Source organism: Catharus ustulatus, chromosome 2, assembly GCF_009819885.2.
Source record: "Catharus ustulatus isolate bCatUst1 chromosome 2, bCatUst1.pri.v2, whole genome shotgun sequence".
Classification (NCBI taxonomy): domain Eukaryota; kingdom Metazoa; phylum Chordata; class Aves; order Passeriformes; family Turdidae; genus Catharus; species Catharus ustulatus.
The window spans coordinates 110,734,258-110,759,870 of record NC_046222.1 but is presented as its reverse complement, the minus strand read 5'-3'; the positions used below and the strand labels follow the sequence as shown (position 1 = coordinate 110,759,870).

Sequence of the window (25,613 nt, the reverse complement as noted above, 5' to 3'; positions counted from 1 at the left end):
GGGGAACCTCATAGCAGCCTTCCAGTTCCTAAAGGGAACTTATAAAAAAAGAGGGAGAGGAATGTTTTACATGGCCAGGTGCTGATAGGACAAGGGGTAATGATTTTGAAATGAAGGATGGTTGATTTACATTAGATAAAAGGAAGAAGGTTTTTGTAATGAGTGACAAAACACTGGAACAGATTGCCCAGAGGTTCTCCATCCATGGAAATATTCATGATCAGTTTGCAGGTGGGTTGGACTTGATAATTTTTAAAAGAACTATACCAACTCAAAGTATATGATTCTGTGATTATGGCCTTGCTTGCACTGGGATCTTACACAGTGTGGTGAGATGGCTCTTGCTGCTGATACCATTGCCTTTGCCAGCTTTGTCACCATGTTTGTCTCACAGCTTCCTCTTCCTCATGGATCAGCTCCCTCTTGCTGCTTCCTGCTATAGTAGGACTAGAAAGCATCGTAGTACATCCAGACAGGATACAATTATGGCAGTACTTCCCTCCAAATCTCTGTGAGTGAGGCTGACAAATATCAAAATTTGCATCCTCTGAGGGAAACTCATTGTTAATGCGATTTTCAAGTCTGAAAAGTAGAGGAAGAAAATCAGATACCATGTCCTTTTTGAAAAACTTTGTAAAGACCAAAGAAAAAACTACTTGTGGCTTGTTCAGGCATTCCTTGGTTTTTGCTTGCTGGCTTCAATTAGTGGGTGATCTGTCAGTGACTTTTCAAAACTGAATTTGCAAGTCTTTGTCAGGATGCTCTGTAAATCAAAAATCTAAGTAGCTTAAAAAACATTACAAAAAAAAAGATAAATCCATAGGCCCACCTCAAAAAAATCATGGAGTCCCCTGTGGCAGAGGAGGGAAGGATAATTCTGCACTTGTGTGGCTTCTTAAATGCTTTGCCTGCTCAGTCATCACGGCCCATTCATCATGAAGCATCCAATGTTAGAAACAGACTACTAAGCTTTGATCTCACTGAATTAATCTGTTCTAATGCTGTCATCATGCACTATTCTTTGATGTGAGTAATATTCTGGGATGGTAGAATAATAGTCTTCTACTTGTGAATTTGGATGGCACTGACACACAGGGAACAGGAGCTGCTGCCTTTGCAAGACTTCTGGCTTTGTTTCTCTCTTAAGTGATTTGATTCCACTTAAATACTTAATTGCTGAGACCAACACAGAAATGCTGCTGGCTCTTTCCTGACCTGAGTTTTTGCAAGAAGTCAGCAGGGCCTGACAAGTTCTTGTGGGGAATGGCAAGGGATTAGGTGTGTATGTACTTACAGAAGTTGCTTGCTGCTTTAGGTATGCAAGCACTGTGTAAAATGTTGCTACCTACTTGTCCACAGAATGTTTGGAGGGTAATGTGGCCCACTTCACCCTCCCAAGAAACCTGTAAATTCTGGTCACAAGAGCTCTGTGTGTTCATTTCTTTCCTCCATAAGATGTGTGAAGAAGGACTGGAGAATAGGAGGGATCAGAAGGTAAAGGTGGCTGTCTTTTACACTTATTTGTATATTTACAACAGTATATGAAGATGACACACTGGCATAAACAGCTAAATTTCAAGCCTGGCACTGAAGTACCATGACTGCCAGAGAAAACTGACAGTGAAGCACCAGTGAAGTGTGTTGTAAGTGGCTGTCATGGGTCACTCATCATGGGTGTCATGGGTCATATACCCCTCAGCCACACTCCCCAGTTACTGCAAAAATGACTGGTACCCTCTCTTGCATTTTTAAACTATTTTTTGCATTCTAGAAATGGTTCATGGGAGATATTGCCATGGCTCACTGCCTTAAATAGTAGCCATAAAAAAGGACATGCAAAGATCAAATCCTTACTGGGAGATAAAAATCATGATCCATCAAATTAGAAATGTGCTGGCAAAACATCTTGTTTTCTTGGTGTATATGATAAGGCCATAGGCAGTCACTTAATAATAACAACATGAGAGCATGAAAACTGTTGAAGATGTACCCTAGTGTTGTTTTGGCTGAGAAATATGACTCAGCTTTTAAGTGTAACCTTGTCTCATTAGAGGTAAATAGTTTTTCACCAGAGAGATAAATGTACATACATCTTAGCATGTGCATTTGCATGACATACAGCAACTTTGGTGTAGAAAGTAAGATTTTCTTTGCAATGTAGCACAACATTGCAGCATCTCCTTTTGTGGCATGTTTTTCACTGATTAATGTAAGGGTTTTGTGAAATGGTACATAAAATGGAAGCCTGTGCTGTCCCTCTCCCTGAAAGATAATCAACGTAGGCTGGAAAAAGTCAAAGGCCTTAAACAATCAAAATGTAAATAACTGGGCTGACCAGAATAGTTGTTGTGGTACATGCTAAACTCCAGGAGTAGCTATTGCTATTTCAATGTTTGTAGGTTGGTTTTGTGTATTGTTTTGGGTTTTTTGTTTATTTGTTTGGTTTGATTGTTTGGTTTTTTGGGGAAGGGGTTTTTTTTGTTGTTTTAATTAATGGTCTTTTATCTTCTTAGCATGTATTAGAATTAAAACATATGTATGTATGTATACATATATATATGATTTGAAAACTATGCAACTTAATAACACAGGTTATTTTATGCTATTACCATCTGGTGAGTCTTACTGAAGTGAATATAGCTATGCTCCTCTACTACAGGCAAGAAGCTAGAAAAAGCAGCCTGATCTTGAAAAATATTTTTTTTCTATGTAAAAATATGTACATTAGAAGATAGCATTTATTTCCTGCTTTTGTTAAATGACCTTTCAAGTTCAGACTTAATCTGTTGGCAGCTATGCCTAAAAGAAATAGTACTAAAATACACATGAAGCTGCTGCATAAGCCAGTTCTGCTTTTCTGCTACAGACTTTAGCCTTTCCTGTGGTTTGCTCAATTGTCTTCACAGATTTATAAAGATCTATGGAGATAATTTCTTCACAGTGTGAGGATATTGATGAGTACAGGGAGCTTTATTCTTCAAGTCACAAGGGGCAAGAGTAGCAGTGCTGTAGTGAGCCGTAGTTCTTAATCTTCATCCACAAATGGCAGTGTTCTGCTCACCAATACATGGTCAGGGAACCTTGTTACCAATAAAAGTTCCCAGTAAAAGTACCCTGCTTCAGACAGCACGTGAAGTGTTTCACCACAAGGGTGACCAAGCACTGGCACAGGTTGCTCAGGAAGGTTGTTGAGTCTCCATCCCTGTATCCTTGGAAATAATCTAAAGTCATCTGGAAAAGTTCCTTGGCAGCCAGCCCTGGGTAGCCCTACTTGAGCAGAGAAGATTGGACAAGATAACCCCAAGAGGTCACTTCCTACCTCAGCAATTCTGTGATTCTGTGGTTCTGCAGCACTGAAAAAAAAAATTGTTTTTATTTCACTTCGAACTGAAATTTGGAAATGTGTGGGTGTGTGTGTAAGTGGGAATGTCAGCATCATTGCTTGTTGGGTTTTAGAAAGGAAGATGGAGAATTTGCTTGAGCGTGTATAGCAATGTTTAGTTTTCAGGTTATGAAGGAAAATATTGAAATACTGGTTGGTGTGTCCAGCATAAAGGCAGCAGGGTGGATTGGTAGAACAGGAGTGATTCAGGCCTCTGCAGGGTAGAAGCCCATGGGGCAGTGAGCTGAGTCCCTCTGAAGAGGTCACTGAGTGAGCAGGAGCAGATTCCTGCCACGCCCACAGCCAAATCCTGTGTTTCAATTACTAGCTGAGCCCTGATTAAAGCATCCCATTAAACCTAGAGAGCCTGCAGACTGGAAAATGTATCTACTCAAAGTGGGTTTTGGCTAAAATAGAGAGGGTAACAGGAAGTATCTTCTTTTAAAAATATATAAATACCCAGAGTCTTTGAGTAGTCAAAGGATTGCATTTTTACCTTTTCAACTTTAGCAGCAAACTGTACTCTGTGCGTTACCTGGACAAAGATTTGATCAAACAGATCAAAACAGAGAAAATATCTCTGTGATGAGCTGTCAATCTTTAATGTGTATTTTGATAGAAATCCATAATTAATACGTGTTGGGTAACTTGCAGTTATCCAGAATCCTGTTCTATTTATCAGCCTCACTCCCTTAGATGTATCCAGCATGAAAATGGACATTTCCAAGCATGGAACATTATTATGTACAAGGATTAAAAATTAGGAGAAAGTATCTTCCATTCCATATAACTCCAAAGAATTCTACCTAATATTAAATACTTAAAATTGAATTCACTAGACCATGGACTTCAGAAATATACATGGTGGCTACTAGCAAATCTGACTTCTGTATGCACAAAATTCAGGGAGAAGAGTTTGCTGTGAATTCAGGGAGAGGATTGCTTTTGGGATGACTGAAAGTTCGGATTCAACGCCATGTACTAGACACAGTGAGGTGAGTTCTGCATATATTTTTCTTTTATTGTTTCTATGTTCTGACTGAGGGGATTGTGGCTTGCACTGCCATTTTGCTATTGGAGCAGGAGGTAGTGAGAAATAAGTGTGCATTTCATTATCCATCATCGAACAAGCTACCAATCTGATGGTTTGCCTTTACACAAGAGTTCAGGTTTTTCTTTTTTGTCTCTTTTCTGGATGGTACTGACTTCACTATAAGAGATACCTTCAGCTGCATGAGGAATAAACTTCAGTTCTTTAATATTGCAGCAGAAGAGAAAACTGTTAATGTTTCCCTCTACAATCGAGGAGGTGATTTCTGCATTAAAACTCTTATCTATTATGCTGTGCTAATTATATTACAAGATCTTGAATGGTACTCTTGCTTTTTTTTTGTCTTCCATTGATAAGTAATCTTAGTGCTAAAAGCCCTATCATAATAACATGTTTCCTCAGTGACAGCATACCACCATCGAGTGCCAGCAATGTAAACAATTAATATGAGACTGGGCAACTAAGCCTCAGGATATGTGAAGAAGCACTTTGTGAGTCAGTACATGAAACCTTTCCATAGACTGAATACAGTTACTCTGTGAAATAGTCTGTGTATGAAGGGAATACATCCTGAGAATCTGATTTAATATCACACCATTATTGTGAGTGGATGTTAGATTGGACCTTACCCATCTAAGTGCAGTGTATGGAATGAAAAGTTGCACTGTTACAGTCCTTGAAGAAGGTAGGTGTGAAATCAAGAACCCAAGTATGGAAAAATATTTACTTGCAGAGGAGAGGAAGTATATTTGTTGACTGAGATTTACCCCAAAAATATAAAAGGGTTGAGCTTAGAACAGACTGATCAGCTGCAGGATGGTTGTTCCATGTTATGAAGATGTAAATATGTGTGGAAGTTACCTCAGTTTCCTTGATTGCTTTAAGTGAGGAAAACATGATGTGGGATGTGCATATTTGTCTTTCTAGTGAGAGATACGAGCAAATGAACTGTTGGGATCTAAGATAGGACTGAGGAGAACTCGAGGTCAGATGTTAACTATTATGAGAATTTTACATAGCACCAGCCTTTGCTAGGCTGGTTACCAAATCCCAACTGGTTTACTGCCTGTTCCAACCATCTCAGAGAGACAGCTGTCCTCATATGTGCTGTTAGTCTTGTCCAACTCAGAGATTATTTTTGTGGGGGGTGGCTTTCAAAACTGAACAGTTGTGGTGTATATTTTATCTGGTCAGACAGGCTTCATGATGACAAAATCATATGTTTATCAGTAATCTGGGTTGGTTAAAATGGTCTGTTTCACTTAGTCCTTCATTGGGGAAGCGTCTGGCATTCTTGTACTTTTCTTTTACAAGATCAGGATGGGGGAGAAAGGAAGGAAGAAGGGATGGCTCTAGAAAGCGCTTGAGGATCCCAGGAAATTGGTAGGCTGGACTTGTTAATGCTTGTGAAATGATTTTTGACTCAGGCTTTCAAATGAAAAAAATGAGATATTAGAAAGATGGTAGTCTTTTATCTGCTGAGGAAGATGGATTGGTATGACTTAAGATGTCACGTATATGAATAGATGCTATAAAGGGATCATTCTAATGACATGCTGTAAAAGACAACTGTCAGGAATAAATTATTCTTCTCTTCTGATGATATTGATGATAATGCACTCAAATTCCTCATGACACATTTCCTCACCTAAAGTTAAAAGCTTTTCCTAAAATGTTTAATGGGCACAAAGGTCTTCGTTGTGCATTTCCAACTCCATGAAAAACATCAGGTAGTGGCTTACATAAGAGCAATTTTGCCTGCAATTAGTATGTTTGCATACAAGTACACAGGCTTTGATTAAGCAAAGGAAAGTACTTAACTGCATATGTAAGTTCCGTTCAGCAGTGAAGCAATGAAACTGAAATGTGCAATAAAAAAGCCTGACTTGAGAAGTAATGGGGCTGATAAGAAGAGCAGTGATGGAGCAGTGATGGAGGTGAGCTGGATGGAGCCACCCCCAGGGATACCTGTGCAGAAGTCACATCCTGCCTGTGCACCTGAGACCAGCACCATGCTGTACTTGTTTGAGGAGCAGCACTGGGAACAGAGGGAACGAAAGACAAAACCAAACCCAGGGACCTACCTGCAGGTGTTGACCACCAGCTGTCTCAAGAGCCTAGAGATGAGGGTCCTCAGGCTGGAGGACGCTGCCCAGCACTGCTCTGCTGCCAACCCCTCCTCCCTGAACTGCCCATCACTCACATGCAAAGCTGTGGGCACCAGTTTGCCTGGAGAAGTCAACAAACCTGCAGGCTTGAACATGCTCGAGGAAAGAACACAACAGGACAGGGAGACTGTTGTCCCATAATGGGACAGTGTTGAGGGACTGGGGTTCGTGGGCGACTCACAATGGGGAAGGGAAACCATAAGGAAACCTTAACCACCAAGGGTTAGAAAGAGTTGCACTACTTCAGCCTCCCATTCAGCCAGGCCTCACTGAAGGAATTTTGGTGCACTGAATTTAAAAAAGGCAAAAGTAAGAGTACTTGAGAGCAGGGAGGGGAAGGGCAGGAATTTAAGTAGGTTTTTGCACAGTGATTTCTGTTTGTTTTTTTGTCCCCTCACTGTGAACCAGTGATTGTATATTTGTGTTGGTTGGCAGTAAATTAAGTCAAGTAAAATTCTCTGACTTGATGCAGTTGTAACTTTGACAGACTGATACAAGAAGTGATGGGCTAAATTACAGTAAAGGAAATGTATCTTGAGCATTTGGGGTTTTCTAATGGTAAAGGAGGCTGATCACAGCCTGGATTGCTGAGGGAGGCTGTGGAGCCGCTGGAGGATTCAAGAGCAGATTAAATGAACTTCTGTCAAGAACAATTTAGAAGAAGTTGATCCTGCCTTTGGGACGAAAGGCAAATTAGGTGACCCTCTTGAGGTGCTGCTGAGCTCTGCTGCATTTGATTTCTATGACATGGACATGGTCTTGGGTACTCCTGGGAGAAAAGAGGATACTGAGCTTAATTATCGGAAGACAGTTTCAGTCGGCAGGAGGTGTTTCCTGAGGAGAGATAGGTTGAGGCAGAAGGCTGAGGATGTTAAAGAGGTGAAGAGTGCAATTAAATGAGATTATATAATGCTGTATTTGTAACTAAGTGCCAGAAAAGTGAATCCTTTTTCATTTAACCTGATACTGACCACGTGCCTCAGAATAGTCTTCCTTAATTCAATGTATATTAAAAAATTGGATCCTCAAGTGCTCTTTAGGTCACTTTGTGGACAGGGAAATCCTGGCCTAGATGCTGTTTACAAATTAGGGAGCCACCAAGGATGCACTCATAGGCTCCTCAGGCTGCAGCTGCTTTAGCCAAAGTGATTAGCAACTCCAGCTTCAGCTTGACTGTACACACTCTGTCTCAAGCACCTTGCAGCACTCCTGTCAAGGACAAACACGATTTCATCCTTCTGCCTACTACATTAATGCAGATAGCTATTTTGAGGTTAAGGCTGTGTTGGCTTTGAACTGCAGCCTGTAATGAACACCTGGATGGAGTTCTGCTTTATTTCCAGGGGACTGAGGTACCATTATTAATTATTAAGCCATTTCTTGTGATATTTAATTATTTCTCCCCATTTTTTGATGAGCAAGCAGTGATATTATTGCCTGTAACCAAATAACCATGCCCATTTATCATACTAATTGTGGCTTAATGAGGAAGGACCTGGGACTGGGTGAGTTGTCTACCCTAAACAACTTGGAATACAGCTTCCTGTGGTAATGAGCACAGGCTGTAATAATTAGGTATATTAGGTGCTACATTTATCATGCAGCTTAAATGCAATAAAAATTCATCCAGTGGTTGGCTTACAAAACACAATGAATTATCTGAGTAAACATGGAAATATGAAAATGGAGTATGAATGGATACAAGAGTACTTCCTCTTGTATGGTTTTGCCACACAAGGAATAATTCCTTTTCATTCTGGTGTAGATGGAACTGGAAGAAAATCACAGCAAAGATGCTGCTCTGAACTGCAAATGGCTTTAGGAGGAAGACTGGATTTTGCTTACTTATGCTGCCCTCCTGGTTCCCTCTCTGACCCAGCAATATTTTACTGGATGCCCTTCTTTAGAGCCCTTGGATATGCACTGTACACTTGATAATCTGCGAGGTTTTTCAGAAGGGAGAAAAATACTGGACTTGAGATGTGACCTATGGATTAAAACGACAAGTATGGTCTGCTACAAACTGTCTATCTGCAGCCAATTGCCTTACAGCTAAACAGATCACACCTTTTCCTCCTGTTTTTATGTTTTACCATGAAATTAATTCACAAAGGTTTTAACACAATAATGTCTGTACAACAGGAAAACCCCATCTGAATACTCTGGAGACAATATCTGTAGTTTAATACAGCGGATAATTCACTCAATGTTTTGTAGAGTAAGAAAATATACATGCAACTTCAAGTTGTTTTTGAAGTCCTCCAATGAGGCAACAGGAACCAATGACATCTGCAATCAGAAACAGTGAGAAGTTTTTTTTTCTCTATGCTTTTTTTCTCTATGCTGTGTAATTTCCACAATAGTTTTTAAAATGGTGTAGTGTTAACTATTCAGTATTAATCAATATTGACAGGAGTATTTATTGGAAGAATAAAGTGTAAACTACTGTAGTTTTTCAAAGCTGCTTGTATAGCACTTGATTGCTCGGAAGATGCAAAGGGAGCACTTTATGAGAAAAACATCCACACTACTCAGAACAAGCACTAATGATGATAATTGCAGGTTCAAATCTGGATTTTATCATATGGACACTAGTCTGTACACATGTGCAAGTTCATTTGGTCCAGTGTTAAGGTGTTGGGGAGAAAAAGAAGGAAGCATCTCTGTCTAGCATGAAAACTCTAAGGATGATATTAGGGAATGCGAGCTAAGACTAATTTTCTGTTACTCCTCTCTTATAATGGTATCTTTACTGAACTTCAAAAGGTGTTCTACATCTCTTTCATTTGCAGATGCCTTCACCCACAAGGTAGAATAACTAGAACCTCACCTATCCCTCCTGGTCCTGAGTGCAGATTTACAGTTCTGCCTTCTCTGTCACCTTCTTGCAGTGCTGCTGTTGATTTTGGCATGGGACTAATCCAAAACATACTCAGAAGCTCTTGAACCACCCCTGCCTTGGTTTTGGGTGCAGAGGTTACATGTGATGTAAAACAGGACATCATTCCTGGAAATGCTGGTCTCCTCAATGCCAGCTGACCAGGAGGAGAAGGGCTAATTTTAGTATAATTTTATATATAGATAAATTATATAGATATAATTTTAGTATAATTTTATATAAATAGATATCTAATAGCATCTATCTCCAGTGTGTCAGGTTGCTATTCCATTGTAGTTTTGTTCTGGCCTTCAGGCTGTTCTTTTTGCCTTGTAACAGTTGAAATACAGCATCCTTGTAAGGCAGAACAACAGAAAAAAAGTGTCAAGAATGATTTTTGTGAACAGGTGACATCAGTATCTGTACAGAACATCTTTGACCTTGCTTTGTTCAGCTTGGGATTTCATGGCTGATGAGACAAGCACAGGATTCCCCTGAGTGCTCATGCAGGTTGCCATGCAAAATTCCTTTGGAGGCTTGAAATGGGTAAAAAGTGGTGTGTTAGCCTTTTTCTATTTCCAGCAGAGACAATAACTCTTGTTTTGAGATACAAAGACCATTTAGGTGATTTCAAAATCAAGTGAAGCCTGTTTGTTTTTGGAGAACACTGAGAGGAGCACAGATCAGATGGCAGAATTAGGTTCTTAGCAATGCAGGGAGACATTTTTTGTCTTCAGCTCTCTCTCAATAGACTCATCCCCCGGTGTTCTTGTTCACAGCTTCAGCCTCGCTGTTCTGTTTTGATGGTAGGTGGCATGTAGGTGAAGCCACACACTGACAGTGGTAAAGGTCCTGTTGTGTGCATGACTGACTTCTTGTGAATTTGAGTGTGAGGACATGAAGAGAATCACAGAATCATAGAATGGTTTGGGTTGTAAGGGTATTATCTGACTCCAGCCTCGATGCCATGGACAGGGAGAACTTTTTCTATCCCAGGTTGCTCAGAGCTCCATCCAGCCTGGCCTTGAACACCTCAGGGATGAGGCATCCACAGCTTCTGTGGACAACCTGTGCCAGTGCCTCACCACCCTCACAGTAAAAAATTTCTTTGAAACCTACTGTCTTTCTGTTTGAAGCCATTCCCCCTGGTCCTGTCACTACATGCCCTTGTGAAAAGTGCCTCTCCATCTTTCTTGTAGGCTTCCTTCAGGTACTTGAAGGCTGCAATTAGGTCACACAAAAACCTTCTCTTCTCCAGGTTGACCAATCCCAGTTCTCTCAGCCCTTCCTCATAGGAAAGGTGCCCAATCCCTCCAATCATCTTGGTGGTCCTTCTCTGGACTCAAGAGGGAGTTCTCTTTCTCTCCTGTTGCCACAGCACTCTGGGTCATTATTTGGTAGGAACTTGGACTGACACCTCAGCTAAAAACATTTTCCAGTCATATTTACCATATGACTGTGGAGGTGACTCAGAATCCATGGGACATGAGGAACATGTTTGTGCTCCTTGACCTTGGAAGAAGTGGGGTGATCAGTAATAAGTCACCTGACTGAGAGTCCACAAATTAAAATATTTTGGACATGGATAGTTATTTTCTCACTACCTTGATGTCTGGCGAATGTATTACTCTGCTTTAATCTGAAGGAAGGTCTGATCATATGGATATTTAAGCCATTTAGTCCTATCCTTTTCAAGGCAGCAGTGAGATGAAAGCATGTGATACCTGCATATGCTGCTGGTTTCTACTCTGGACCACCTTAGACTTGGCCACATGCTTCTGGCAAAATAGACTGTGTGTTTCTGTTTGTACACTGAAAGCTATGGTTAGCTCTCTGTCTCTGCAGGTATTATTTTGACATGAATTTTAGAAAAGATACACTTTTAGGTGACAGGGATGTAATGCCTGTGTACTGTAATTCAGTTTTAGATTAGACTTGGACCATTATCCACATATTTTTTTTGTCTGGAATATTTTGAAACCTTCTAAAAGTTGTGCTAGCATTCTCAAGTGTTAGTTATTATTCTCTCTCAATCTGGAGAGATAGTTATCTGTCCAGCTGCTTAAATTGGTGTGCTGTAACAGCACACTGAGAGCCTAAGTTTCTATTGATTCAATTATTTGCTTATTTCTTACTAGTCTTTTGGTTTCTTTGACCTTTGCCAGTGAATATTGTATCTTATGTGGTGTCTACTCACCTAATGTCCTGCTCATACTGCAAAAAATGTGTCATTCATCAGTGCTGATGGGAACTCCAGTTCTTGGCTGGGTCCCATAATCCCACAATCAGAGAAGGGACATTTAATGCATTTACTCTTCAGTGTTATTTTTGTGCTCTTAGGAGTAAGTATGTGCTTGTTGTCATCCTTGGAAAGTTTTTAGACAAGTATTACATTCCTCTGTGAGGGTGAAATATGGAGCTGCATAGAGCTGCTGGAAAGGACTAACAGAGCAATCAGAAAGGTTTCAGGCTGGCAGCACAGCAAAGGTTTCTGTTTCCCAGAGGATGCCCTGCCTTGCTGTGTGCTCAGCCCTGGCTGGGAGGTCAGTAGCTGGGATTCAATCACAGGCTTTCCCGGGGGACTGCCCAGCTGCTCTTTGTTACCAACCTCTCTCCTCCTCTGCTACTTGCTGTCTCTTGTGTTTGCCTTCTTGGATTTGGGCTGCTTCATTGCATTTTTGTTGGTTTTGTTTGTTTGTTCTTAGTTTTCTCTTTTCAGAGCAACTTGCTAGCCTCCAAGTATTTTCGAGAAAAGAAAGACAGTGCACACTGATTTATATTTTGAGAGGTGGGTTCCACTGGAAAAAAAATGGAAATACGTTGCCTTTTGTTTCTCTCATAAGAACAGAAGTGTTGCACTGTTGTTTCATTCCTTCACCTATGTCAGCAAATGCACGAATTCAAATGTCAGTACCCAGAGGGAGGAGCAAGTGCCTGGGAATGTGGTGGTGTATGTGAGCAGCATTGTTGGTGAGCAGCTGCTGCTCCCACTGAACACTGCAATCTTGCAATGCAGCCAGGAGTGCTGAAAGAGCTGGCTGAGTTCTCCAAACCACTTCAGTTCAGCTTCTCTGGGAGTGTTACAGAAGATATGGGGGACACAATAAAAACTAATGTTCTGTCTGTATGTTTATAAATTAACAGGCTGTGTTAGGTGGCTTTAAATTGGCCAGCCTTTTATCAGTTCTCAACAAATCATGAAAAGAATGATAATAATCAATGTAAGCTGTAATCCCTTAATTCTAATGAGTGTTATTCAACATGGTTTTGTAATAAACAGTTCATTTATTTCTTTAGTATCAGTTTTAATTAAATTACAAATCTGTGAGATAAAGGCAACACTGTTGTCACAGACTCCAGTAAAACAACTGACTTTTGGCAGAGAAACATTCTGATTAGAAAAATAATTACTGCCAAGTGAAATCACTATAGCATATATTAAATGAATTAAAAGGTAATAATTAAGATGTTTCAATGAGCAAGTTCAGGTACTCTGAAATGGCTATGCTTGTACTTAGAAAGAGTGGGAGATCAAGAAGGTAGGGTGAAAAAACCCACACTCTTCTCTAAAAATTTGGTTTTAAGAAAACTTTTATCAGTGTTGAACAAAATAATTGCTGATGAAGTTTCAGAGAACAAGAGGTTAATGAAAGGTAAAGTAAAGGCAGAAGAGTCATTTAGAAGTATCAGGGTTATCAAGGGAGAAGATGGGCTTTCCAGAACGACATGTGAAGCACAGCCAGAGAGGGGCAGCCAGCAGTGAGCAGCACTTGCTTGCTGGGCTGTCTGGGCAGAGGTGGGGCAAGGGACCAGGGCCCCAGGAGTGCAGTGGCTGTGAGCCTGAACTGAGCTCCTGTTACAGGGTGGTGCCAGAAATGACAAGTGAGGTCCTAGTAAATGTCAGTGGGCTGCATGTTGAGTGAAATTATAGCCATGTTTTGGGATTAAAGAAAGCAGTGCCAGGATGCTCAGTGCAATTGTGCTGTCCACATATTTACATCCAGGTATATTGGCTAGCTAGGGAGAGTTCAGCAGGCAAATACAAGGCTAGTTTCTGACACTTCATCGTAGTCTTTCTTGCAAGAGAGAGGAAAAAGAAATCCAGTTCACTGCAGAGGATATTTGAAAGTAGACATAGTGCCTGTGTAGCAAGAAGCTGTCTCACAGCAGAAGTCTGATGAATTTAGGAGTGAGCTGCTTTTGGCTGGGGTAGAGTTAATTTTCTTCACAGTAGATGGTATGGGGCTGTGTATTGCATTAGTGCTGAACACAGGGTTGATAATACAGAGATGTTTTTGTTGTTGCTGAGCAGGGCTTACACAGAGCCAAGGCCTTTTCTGCTTTTCCTACAGCCACGCTGGTGAGGGGACTGGGAGTGCATTGGAGGTTGGGAGGAGACACAGCTGGGACAGGTGATCCAAACTGACCAAAGGAATATTCCAGACCATGTGTCATCCTCAGTGTAAGGGGAAGTAGAAGAAGGGTTAATGTTTAGAGTGATGACGTTTGTCTTTCCCGTATGCAGTGAGGCCCTGCCCAACCATGGGAAGCAGTGAATGAATTCCTGGTTTTGCTTTGCTTGTGTGCATGGCTTTTGCTTCCCCTATTTAACTGTCTTTGTCTCAACCCACAGGTTTTCTCACTTTCAGCCTTCCAGCTGTCTGCCCAAACCTGCTGGTGGAGGGGGATGAGCCAGTGGCTGCTGGCTGGGGTTAAGACATGACAAGTAGAATGGAAAACTGGAAACTGAAGCTTGGGAATTACAGACTTAAGTGCAAGCTTCTAGCAGTGAGGGCTGGTGAAAAAACTTATTGGTTCTTTAAAAAAAATAATGGATTTTCAAAGTAAAGACTTTAGGACTCCAGCTTTAAGTATGAAATTCTCCAACAGTTCTCATCCTAACATTATTTGGTTTTTTTCCCCATAGTTTCTAGGGGCAAAGCCTACAGTTCCTATTTTCCTGCCCATTGCCTTGAAATGATGCAAAAGAGTCATGCACTCTTCATGATTAGTGATAAATTCACATGCTTAAAAAAACCAAAGAGCAAATTAATTTTTCAGGCATCTTGTACTAGCAAATATCTCAACTGTCCAACAACAGAATTAATTTAAAGGTAATACAGTTATGTAATTTATTTTTCTCTGTTGATTAAAAATCTAAACTTTTCTCATTTGTTTTCAATGTAGTGACTCTGTGCAGAAGATTGTAATAATTTAGTTTACCGAAGTGATTTAATTTCCATGGTTTTCACTGTAAGTGTAATAGGCATCACCTTTCTATTTTCAAACCATCCAGATGCACTAAAAATTTCCCATTAGTTCCTTTCCATTCTGCTCTGGTTTACCAATAAGGTGGTGAGGATAGTCTTCTAAAAGTAAATAATGGGGGAAAGCTCATGTATGTGCAACAGGTTCTCCTTTTAACTGCTTAAGAGCATATGTACATTCAGCATGCTGGCACTTTTTTCCTGTGTGAACAGGATAGGAAGCAATTCCATGCAGGACTTGTTGGCTGCTATTGCTGCTGATAGGAATGCTACTGTACTTGTGTAATTTACAGCTTGGGAGAAGAGGGTCTCACATTCAAGTATGGGGTGATTCATACCCAAATGAGAACAGATTTCTCAGGGAAGAAAGTGATACTCTCTTCCATTATTTCATGGCAGTTTTGCAGTATTTTTTTACCATCTTTAAAACATTTCTGGCACAAAGCTTATCTGCCAGAAATTTTAAGTCTCTAACACTGTTTTTTATCTCTCAGATTTACAGCAAGTTTTCTGTGATTAGTATTCCCAGCTTCTGCCTGCTAATACAGTGTCCAGAGTTCAACAAGCTCTGGCTTTAGCATTTTTTATAAAACTGTGGACTCTGCAATAGACTTGTCCCTTCTGTCTTATCGCAAATATTTATCCCAATTCTCTTCATAAAAATTCTGAGTCATCTTTAGCTCTTATAAAATCTTAGTTCTTAGTGCTGATAAAAATTCCACTGGAAAAACACATACACACAAACCAAACAAACAAAAATCCCAATCTTCCAAAGGCATTATAGAAAAGATGTTTATTCCTAACTAAAAATAAATTCTTTTATGTGTAACACACTCATTTAATAAAATTATTAATAATGGTAATTGTGTACTTGAGAGAAAAAACAACTATATAATGTAGCAGTTTTGCAATGATTGCTGTTACTGGGCTTTGCTGGTGTCTCTGTGATTTATTGGAAGGAAGCAATATACTTGTGCCATCTCTGGCTTATGCTAATTACCCTGTTTGTTTTTGGTTTAGCTGCTTGTTTATTTTTGTTTGATTTTTTTTTTCTCTCAAAAAAAATGATCTTTTTAGTAACTTGGACTTTTTCTAAATCTGGGATATGATCAGGCATTTTTCTCTTGCCTTCCTTGATTTGCTAAACATGGAAGTCTGCAGTAAGAAGTTGTATAGATCCTGCTGATTCACTCTAGCAGATTCTAATAGTTAACTGCATCCTGCCTGCAAGGGTGTGGGATGATCTCAGCAGGATGCAAACAAAACTGAATTAGGTGTCACCAAGACTGGATAAAGTGACTCTTTACTTCTGTCTTAAACACCAAAAAAAGTGCAACAAATGCAAAGGTTTCTTAAATTGAATGTGATAAAGACAGGTTCACTACAACACACATTTACAGGACTCTTCACGTTTAAGTTTTAAAAAATAAGTATGAAAGGATATCCTGCAGACAAGACTACTCCATCCATTAAATGCAGTGTTTGAGCCTTTTGCTTTGTAGGGGTACAAATGCAGTGTTATACATATTCTGGTACTGGTCAACAGAGAGAACATTTTCTGCTAATTTAGTGACTGGGAATATCAGTGCAGTTGGCTGCAGCTGCCATGGAATTATTCAAGACTGTCTAAATAGGAAAATAGATCAGATCATCAGATCTCTGTCTTCTTTGCCATTGGAGCTGGTGGTGGAGCTTTTAAATATTTATTAATCTTAATAGTCGCAGAAGTCTGCAGATGAACGAGGTATTGGCCCAGATACCAGATCACTGCAAAGCCCCTGCCCAGCTCCTTTGCATCATAGCTTTGTGCTGCACAGGCAGGAATTTTAAAATCTGATGTTTGCAATTCAGCATTAAGGCTCTGCCATGCTGCCAATCTATTAAAAATGTAATGGTAAAAAAGCAAAATTTCCTGTGACTTCTTGTGAATTCTGGGGCTCAAATCACTTTATATTTATGATCATGAACTCTGATGATGGAGTGCTTGACTTATTGATCAGCATGAAAGGAAAAAGATATATGCCCCTCAAAATTTCCTTTCCCTGCACCGAGTTTAAAATTCAGTGTGTTGTTGCCCAGGGATGATTTCATCTTTATTGCAGGGAACCTAAGTGAAGTTGTCTTACTCAGTTTAGCTATAGCCTTTTTCTCCCAGGTGGGTCATGAAAACAAGTCTAGAGTAGCAGCCTTTTGAAAATATTCTCTCTTTTTCCCTGCCCCAGAATGTTACAGAGGATTTACTGGATAGTTTTATTTGCTTCAAAAAATACCTGCTGCACTTAAGTCTTAAGCCACTGAAGAAATACTGCAGTAGAGTTCTTTTTATATCACCAACAATGTAACTGCATTGTCAATTAGTCCTGAAACAGTGCTGAGGAGTTTATGGGAGGGTTGTGAATCGCACTGGAATCACTGTTTTGGGATTAATTTCTCTTTTAAATCCCAACAGGAAAAGATTTTCATACACTGAAAATGGATTAAAATGTGTTGTGCTCTTTTATGGTACAAAGAGAGAAGAATTAATTTCCAAAGGGGTTACTGCTGATTTTCTAGAGAATGTCCATGCAAGTGTTGCAAATAAATGATGTGAAGCTACATAGCCAACAGTGGATTTTGTAATAGCTTTGATCCTTCAACTGTATCTCTGGGACTGGAGATTAGGGTTTACTAGATGATAGCTCCTGTTATTTGAAATAACCTAAATTTTTGTAATAGTTTGGAACGTATTTTCTTCCCAGCATGGATCAGAAGTGAATTGCCGGAAATTCAGTGGCTAGAACATTTGGGAGTGTCTGGAGAGATCTGTGTTCCAGCCCCTATTCTGAATCTTGTCCCTGTGCAACTGGCTACTGTGAAATCTTTTCTCTCTTCTTTTGAGTTCACAAGGAAAGAATGTATTTTTTTAGGAGAAAACACTTCATTGAACTTCATGTTTCCCTGTTAGAGGTTGGGCTTTCTAAGCAGTTCCTGTTTTTTTATAGAAGAAATTTCAGAAATTTAAGTCTCTGCAAGTTGTTTTCACAGAGCCTCATTTTTTGCTCTGTCCCTTGAAACCCTGTCTCCTCAATTCATGTGAATATGTGCAGAAGGGCAACCTCATTCAGAAGCAAAATTCTGTAATAAAGGCATGTGTGGGAGGAAGTGGATCATTTTCACTGATCTTTTTATCTCTCTTTATTTTGTTTTCACCCTTTCTTTTGCTATAGCAACGGTGCTGAGTGTCGATGCCATAACATGTTGAAGAGATGATCTGGACCTTAACTTAAGCTTAATCTGTCCTTATTTCCTGTAGAAAATGGATTGTCACTTTTGTAACCTACTCCCTGTACATCTCCTTACATATATACTCCCTTCTCCTCAATATATCATTCTCTATGTATCTTACCCATAGGTGTTTATCATAGCATTTTCACCTGTGTGCAGCCAGGTCTCATCTTCTGTTTTCACATGCCTCTCAGTAATATTTCAGGTGTAAAATGTCCCTTCAGATTGAAATACATCAAACCTGGCCAAGGAAAAGTGGTGTTGTATCTTTCATAAAAGTCTATCAGCTATTTTTTTCTGAGATAGCCCACCTAGTCACAAGCAGTGGACTGCTGTTTCAATCTATCATTTCTTTTGTTTCTTTACTAAACAGCCTGTCTTTCCCAAATAAATTGCAACATATTTAAATTTCCATCATGGATAATAGCCCTGATGTGGTCTATGCCACTGAAACCTGGCAGAGTGAAATATGGCCCTCCCCCCAGTTTTGGCTCTATCATGAGGTTTGCATTATATCAGGTCATCTAGGAGCTGCTGCAGTAATCCTTCATTCTTATTCTAGCTGTCCACTAGTGGCCTCTTATGTTTCATCAAGTGAAACATTGAAATAACAAGGTGTGCATATTTATAGCCTCCTTGTTGATTAAGTATAGTAGCTAGCTTGTGAAGTAGATGTTGGGAAATAGGGTCTTAAATCAGAGCTCATTTCCCCCCTTCAGCTTGGATGATAAAGGAAATGAGATATTCCTAGAAGTGTTGTCCACAACAAGATGTAATAAGGAACAGAAGGTACAGATATCTGACTTTATTAATTAAGTCTTTTCCAGAGTTACACATCTGTCAACTGGTAACTGCAGCAGCTTCTCAACTTCATTACCTTAAGAAGGTGTCTTTAAGTAGCTTTTTTTGGTTAGTTTCATTTTTGTACAGATCCTTGTAGTGATACATAGCAAAATGACTTCTTGCCAGTCTATGAAATTGCAATTTACCATTACCCAAAACAAGCAAATAAGAAAAGTCATCAGAAAACTCCTCAGAGCCTCTGCTACCAGAATAGATGGAATTTACTGTAAAAGAAGATTTTACATCGTAGCAGTGATCAGACTGTACAAGACATCAGTCTCCTTCATTTGGAGGTATATCTATGTAGCTCACAAATTATCCTTTGACCTATTTTTCTGTGTTCTTTAGCCAAAAGACCAGCTAAGATGAATGGATGTTGCAGATGCAATGAATCCTTTGGCAAGTACTTCAGCTTACAGCTACAGCATGGCATCGAAGTTCCTCATGTCCCAGAGCCTGGCCTGAACTGTGCCCTTCTGGTGTTAGGGTGTGTGGTAACTGTAGGGAGCATTGTCTGCTGACTACCTCCCAGTGGGAGGATTTGTTCTGAATTGCCCAACTTATTCCCTCTTCTCTGGGAAGCTGGTGGGATGATGGCCCTAGGGTGCTCCTCAAGGGGATGGGTTGGACTGTTTCTTAACCCCTTCTCGAGACCGTATGCTGTTCCATCTTTTTTTTTTGTTGCTTGATGACATTAATTTTACATCTCCTGACTCTCTGAGGAAAATTCAGGTATCCCAAAAGCTGTTCTATTTTTATGTCTGAAGGCTATTTGCACCTTGCTGTGAAAAGTGCCTGACCATGGAAAGCCATTTGCCAGCAAGGACTCTGATCACTCTGCAGTCTCAGGCCCCAGTAAAGCATTACTTGTCCTTTTTTGTTCTGTTCCAAGTCACCATATTTTATCACTGCTTTCTACTATCATGATGCTCAGGGTAATCCTCAGCCTAAGGCAGGAGTGGGTGGCTTTTCATTTTTCATCTCTGAAGAAAAGCTCAGCATCTTTGGTGGGTGGTTCTACACCCCCCTCCAAGGGTGTCTCTTGGTTTAGGTCTCACCACCTCAGATGACAGCTTTCTCTCTCCATGTCTCCTCAAGAGATTTTGAGGGAAGTCATCTAATGTGGATTTACTTCTTTGCATTTTCTTTGTTTGTGACCAGAAATAAGAAATTATTTCCTCATTATAAGAAAATAGGAAATCCTGTTTTAATGTGTTTGGCAGATTTGGTTCAGGGTGTGTATTTTATGGTCTCCCACAAACAGATCTCCAGTCCCTTTCTCCAGCCCTCCTTCCTGCTCAAACCTGCCCTGCCTCAAAACATCTAGCATGGCCATGCACTGCAGGTCTAAGAGTGCTTGCTTCTCTTCACACAGCACAAGTAATAAACAAGCATCCTCTTGAGTTCTCAAGGCTTGAAACTTTTGTTTACTTTCCAGGAAACTTCATTTAATATTATTGCTAAATAAAAAATAAACCTGAGCTGTACTTGAACCCCTTTTTGAGAGTGTTGTTTCAAGTATTGGTTACCTTGGTCTGCCCAACCTTTTACTACAATTGAAACACTTCTACTCTCTTACTGCTTTAGCAACTTCATGTTATGTTATAAATATAGAGGATGCAACAACTCCTAAGGCTGCATGAATAGTTCTCAAGGCCAGGCTTTTCTGTTGTTGAGAAGTCTATTCCTGATCAACATATTCTTCTTATTTCAGGTTGAAGCTCATTAACCTGAAGATTCAAAAGGCTGGGGTTAAGTTTGTATTTCTGAGACCTGATTAAGAATTATAACAAATGCAAATGAAATTTCTGCTACAAAACATCACTTAAATTACTGTAAATCCTCATTTGATTACTGTTGTGCTACAGGTACATACTTTTCTCTGTAAGTTAACCTAAATCTCTTAGAAGTTTTCCTTTCTGAAATCAGTTGCTTATACGCAATATCTATTTTTAATGGGAGTAAAATTAGAAAATTATCCCCAGTAATGAATTAGAGAACCCGGGGAAAGTGCTGCCATGGTTGTTCCTATGTTCAGTCAGGTTGTGTAAATATTTCTCAGGAAAAGAGTAGCCTAGAAGGTTGTAGGAGTAACACCCCATGGATCATAAACTCTTAAAGGTATGGCATGAGAAGAACAGAAGGAACTTAGTGCAGTCTGAAGGGACAAAAGAAGGTGACAGGCTTACATCAGCACTGGACACTGAATTACAAGTAAATGCAAAGAGACTAAAGTGAATGCTCACATCAGCAAAATGTGACAAAATATTAAGTGAGGCTGAAAATGAAGCAATATTCAATTTGTTTGGAGTCATGTGTTATTGAAGAACTGAGCACAGAATCTTCTTTCTCACAAGTATGACCTGAAAGATGGTGTTTCTTGTCCTCTCTTCCCAAATAGTACTATGCTGATACTGAGCTCCTTGTAGGGCTTTTTTAAAACCATGTTATCTCTCAATAATAGCAATTGCTGTCCCTCTTTGTTTTCAGTATATACTCTGAGGCTGAATCATGTCAATGTATGTGAGCTTTGACTTCTCTTACCTTCAGCAGAATAGTCCTGTTCAACCAAGATCAGACAAAAAACTGTTTAAAGAAGAGCAGAAAAAACATAGAGGAGAAAGAAGAAACAACTGTGTTAAGAGGATTTTGAAATGGGATCCGAGGAAGCTGCTGACATAGGGATGGAGGTTGTGGTCTCAGTAGGGAGGACAAAATGACTGTGCAGTAGTGAGGTTCCTGATGTTTATTTTCTCATTTGAATCAGTCATAAGCTCATTCACTGTGTAAAAGGGCAAAATCTGAAAGGAAGTAAAGGCCTATCAAGAGCCCAAAATGTGACACTCATTTGATAAAATTGTATCTTGTTTTGGAATGACTCCTGTAATTGTCTTCTGTCTCATCACAGTAAAAAATATCTCTCGCTTTTTCTTCATTTTAACAAGAGTCAGTATATATATAGACTTTCTATTAAAATTCACTAACTGTGCTATTGCCATTTCTTTTATCTTCTCAGCCAGGTTAATAAGATTCTGTGTATACTGCAGAACAATAACACTCTTGTCTGGTCAAAAACACATTTTACATCTTCTGGGAGGAATTAATCCTTACGTAAATATTCTGGTTGCACTGTTCTGTCATTGGGAATTTGCTTGTGTGCTGAAGAAGAAAGGTTCCTAGCTGATTGTTTACAATTAAATAAAGCTTCCAGAATTGTTTTTTTGGGCTACATCAGTGTAAGAATACTGATATACTGCAATGCTCCCAGTTCAGATTCAGTGGCTAAACTGTACTGTAAATAAGTATAATAGAATAAAGATTATTTATGTTGGTAAAAGAATTGTCATATATAACTATATTCCAGGTATTTCTACTGTCACAGTACTGGTCAGGTGACACATCTTTTCACAGCCTGTCTCACAAAGAAATGGCAGTTGTAGGTCACAAAAAGCATTGCACTTATTACAGTTCATTACAAAAATGCCTAATAAAGAACTTTCTGGGGCTCAGCTGTCATTAATGTCACTATCCAAATGTGGGGTAGTGACACTTGCAAAGTCTTTCGTGCAAAGAGATGGAGTAAAGAGGAACAAAAGAAGTGGTGAGAGCTTCCAGTAACCCCTGTTTGAGCTTCAAATTGTCATGTTAACTGGATCCTTTATGACCTCTGCAGACACTAAGGCAGAAAATATCAGATTATAACCCCATCATGCAGGACTTGTGGAACAGTTTGATGGAGCTTATAAACATCTGCTGGACATGCAAGCTGTAATTAACAGTTCCAGCCATGGGCATCAAGAGTCATCTTCCCATGCACAGGACATCTGTCCTGCTGACCTTGGGTGGCTCACTACAAAGACAGAGGCCATGTCCTAGAGAAGGACTGGTGCCCCCTCCTCGCTCCATATTTGGTTTTTTGGGCCAGCTTAGAAGTGGTTGTAACTCGACCTCTGATCAGAAGGACTTGTTCGCTGTGCTTATTTAGATAAACAAAATTTGAGCTGGAGTAGGAATTACTGCAACTAAGGAGAAAAGCATCTTATATGGAGGTTGGACATTGCTTGGATGCCAGTCTGAAGAAATGACCTTAACTTGTGCTTATAACAGATTTTTGGGATCAACTTGGATAATGAAACTGTATCACTATTCTCATCTGCTAATGGGAATAAACCTTACCTTGTCCTCCTGCTGTTTTTTCTAATCAGATGATACGTTCTGGGAACAAGACTGTTACTTAAAATAATAAGTGTGTTCAGAACCCAGTTTGTAGGTGGAGCCACTAAGTCTTGGGGGCCACAGTCAAAAAGAGATTTATATGCCTTTGTCCATTTATTTCTATGGGAAGTACATTTGTGGGTCTTTGTTGTAGGTAATACAGACGAACAGTAAATATCAGAAAAACACTTCCTAGACTATTTAAAAGCTTATGTTGGAAAGAAAAAAAAGGACAGCAAAAAGAAAGACAGCAAAAAAACCTCCTGAAATAACAAAGTTTCAAATAAGCAAAAATTTACAATATGTAAAGTTTAAAGTTTTATTTGTTAAAATCAAGCAGAATAGATAGTAACTTATAAAAGTTGCAATGCACTGCTTTGAAACTGCACTGGAAGTCAAGAAGCTAGTAGAACTGTTTCATTCATTTCTTTCCTTCTTTGTTTTGTGATGAAGAGCACTACGTCTATGTTATTTTAGGATAAGAAGATCCAGACCATGGAATATAAGAGTAGCGTTAGTATGAGGAGACTTTTTGCTGCTGCTGTTCTAGTTCTGGGGTGAAAACTAAGTGCAGATCTTAATCATGTGCAGTGATTAAGATCTTGCTAACAAGTGGATTGATTATATAGAAGATCTCAAGCTTGAACACGACAGTGAAGGTGCAGAAGTTATTAGAGAATGGAGTATTTTTCTTTTACAGTCATTGATGTGACTGAATCAGCAAATCCATTCAGATAAAGCAAAATTCTTCACAGCCAGAAAGGACTGGCCTGAACTTCCCCCTCTGAATGGGGAAACAGGGGAGAGCAAATATAATGGCAATACATTGCCAAACTGCTGCCCTCGTGTCCTGCTGAGCTGGAGGAAGGACTCAAAGCTATGAGAGTACCTATCTCGTGTTTTCCTTCCACTCCAGCTCCCACTTGCATCTAAATGAATGTTGTGGAGGAGGAAACAGAGGCACAGAGCCCCAGGGTGTGGCCCTTGTCTCCCCCAAGGTAAAGCTCAGTCCATGACCAGAGAGGAAGGAAGGGAACTGTTCCGTGCCTGTGGATATGGACTCCAATGAGTACAGACTAACATGTGAGACCTTCTGAATGGGAGGGCAATCGTGCTATTGCTCGTGGGGTTTGGTCCTTAGTGCTCTGGGGAGGACAGGGAGACTTGTGAAGTCAGCTGTGCAGGACTTTGTGTGTGATCCAATGACAGAGAATTGAAACTCAAAACCTCAGGAGAGATGTGCAGTTATCTGCTGTCAGACAAGATTCCGCAAACTGATTTCTGGCTCTGTTTGTTTGATTCTCTCTAGCTTGTTTTTACTTACTGCCACTGACCTCACCTTTTTGTTAACAGGCAGGAATTTAAAAGGGTGTCCTGATGGTGAGAAGACATAAATTTAATACTCTTGTGGGGAACTAGGAATACAAATCTTCCTGTCTTCCATGAGAATTTTTATTTCTATTTGAATCCTAAAAGCTCCTTCTCCTCCCATCTCTGCAATGTTGCATCTGAATTTTGTTTGAATAAAGCTGCCAAAACCAGATGTTCCAAACCTGTGTAGAGCCACACAAGGAAATTGCTATGCTACAGTAATATTGGAAACAAAAGCCATTCTCTCATTTCTTTTAACACTGTGGATCAGCAAAGAGGGAATTAAAGGTATTCTGATTGCTATTTGATTTTGTATCTCCCAAGAAAATTAATTAAATTAGTGTTTTGTTTAATAATACTTAATGAAAAAAACCCCAAACCCAAGAGATTTTTTGGATTGTTTAACCATCCAAGTCTGGAATTCCTAGTGAATCACCTCTGAAGTCAAAAGGAGGTGTTGCAGAAGCAGACTTTATGCAGAATGGAAGAAGGGCAGTTCTTAATTTTTTTGGCTGTTAATACAGCATTGAAAGATTGTATTGTGCTGAAAATGCAAGTGGTAGATTTGCCACTGTAATCTTTTCAGTATCTCCAACCCTTCCAATGATGACAGTAGTTACCTGTTTAGGTCTCTTTCTGGCCCTCTGGTAATCACTGCTGTATTGTACTGCTGTAGTTCCACAAAACTGTGACTGGATGCACAGTGCTTTGCTTAGTTATGTTCATGCAACAGATCATGGCTGTGATGGCAACACATGGAAGTCTGACACTGCTGAACAATCTTTATTTCAAAATGCATAGTAGAAAATGTCACATTTGCAGATAAAGAGTGAATATTCCTATCTATGCAGGCAGAACCTATTTTCTCCCTCCACATAAATATCACGATTCCTTGGGAAACTGTCTTTTATTGATGGATCCAAAAATAGCCTCCTTAAACCTTGCAGTCAGACTTAAATCTTTCAGCCAGAATGGTCTGATGTCAGATCTACAAAAGTTATGTTGCCTAAATTATAAGCTTGATTTACTTTTTGGATGTATGAATTCAAATGTGTTCTTTGCAAATCCTAGCAATTTTGGTGTAATCAGAAGAGATTACATGCAATTTCATTGTCACTGAAAAGAACATCCACAAGGCTGTGAAGCACAGGCAAGACAGCGTTCTGTTCTGTAG

At 39.7% G+C, this 25,613-nt stretch overlaps 1 long non-coding RNA gene across 4 annotated transcripts in view; it reads left to right on the top strand.

Annotated features, from left to right (window-relative positions):
• Window positions 1–25,613, top strand: part of LOC116992427 — a 271,630-nt gene that overhangs the window by 16,614 nt on the left and 229,403 nt on the right. For 3 of the 4 annotated variants that reach the window (XR_004417044.1, XR_004417041.1, XR_004417043.1), the window contains exons 1-2: window positions 1,415–1,494; window positions 4,289–4,377. This is a non-coding gene — a long non-coding RNA (uncharacterized LOC116992427). Of the gene's footprint in view, window positions 1–1,414; window positions 1,495–4,288; window positions 4,378–25,613 lie in introns of those variants that run through there. The other variant, XR_004417042.1, reaches the window with a different exon arrangement.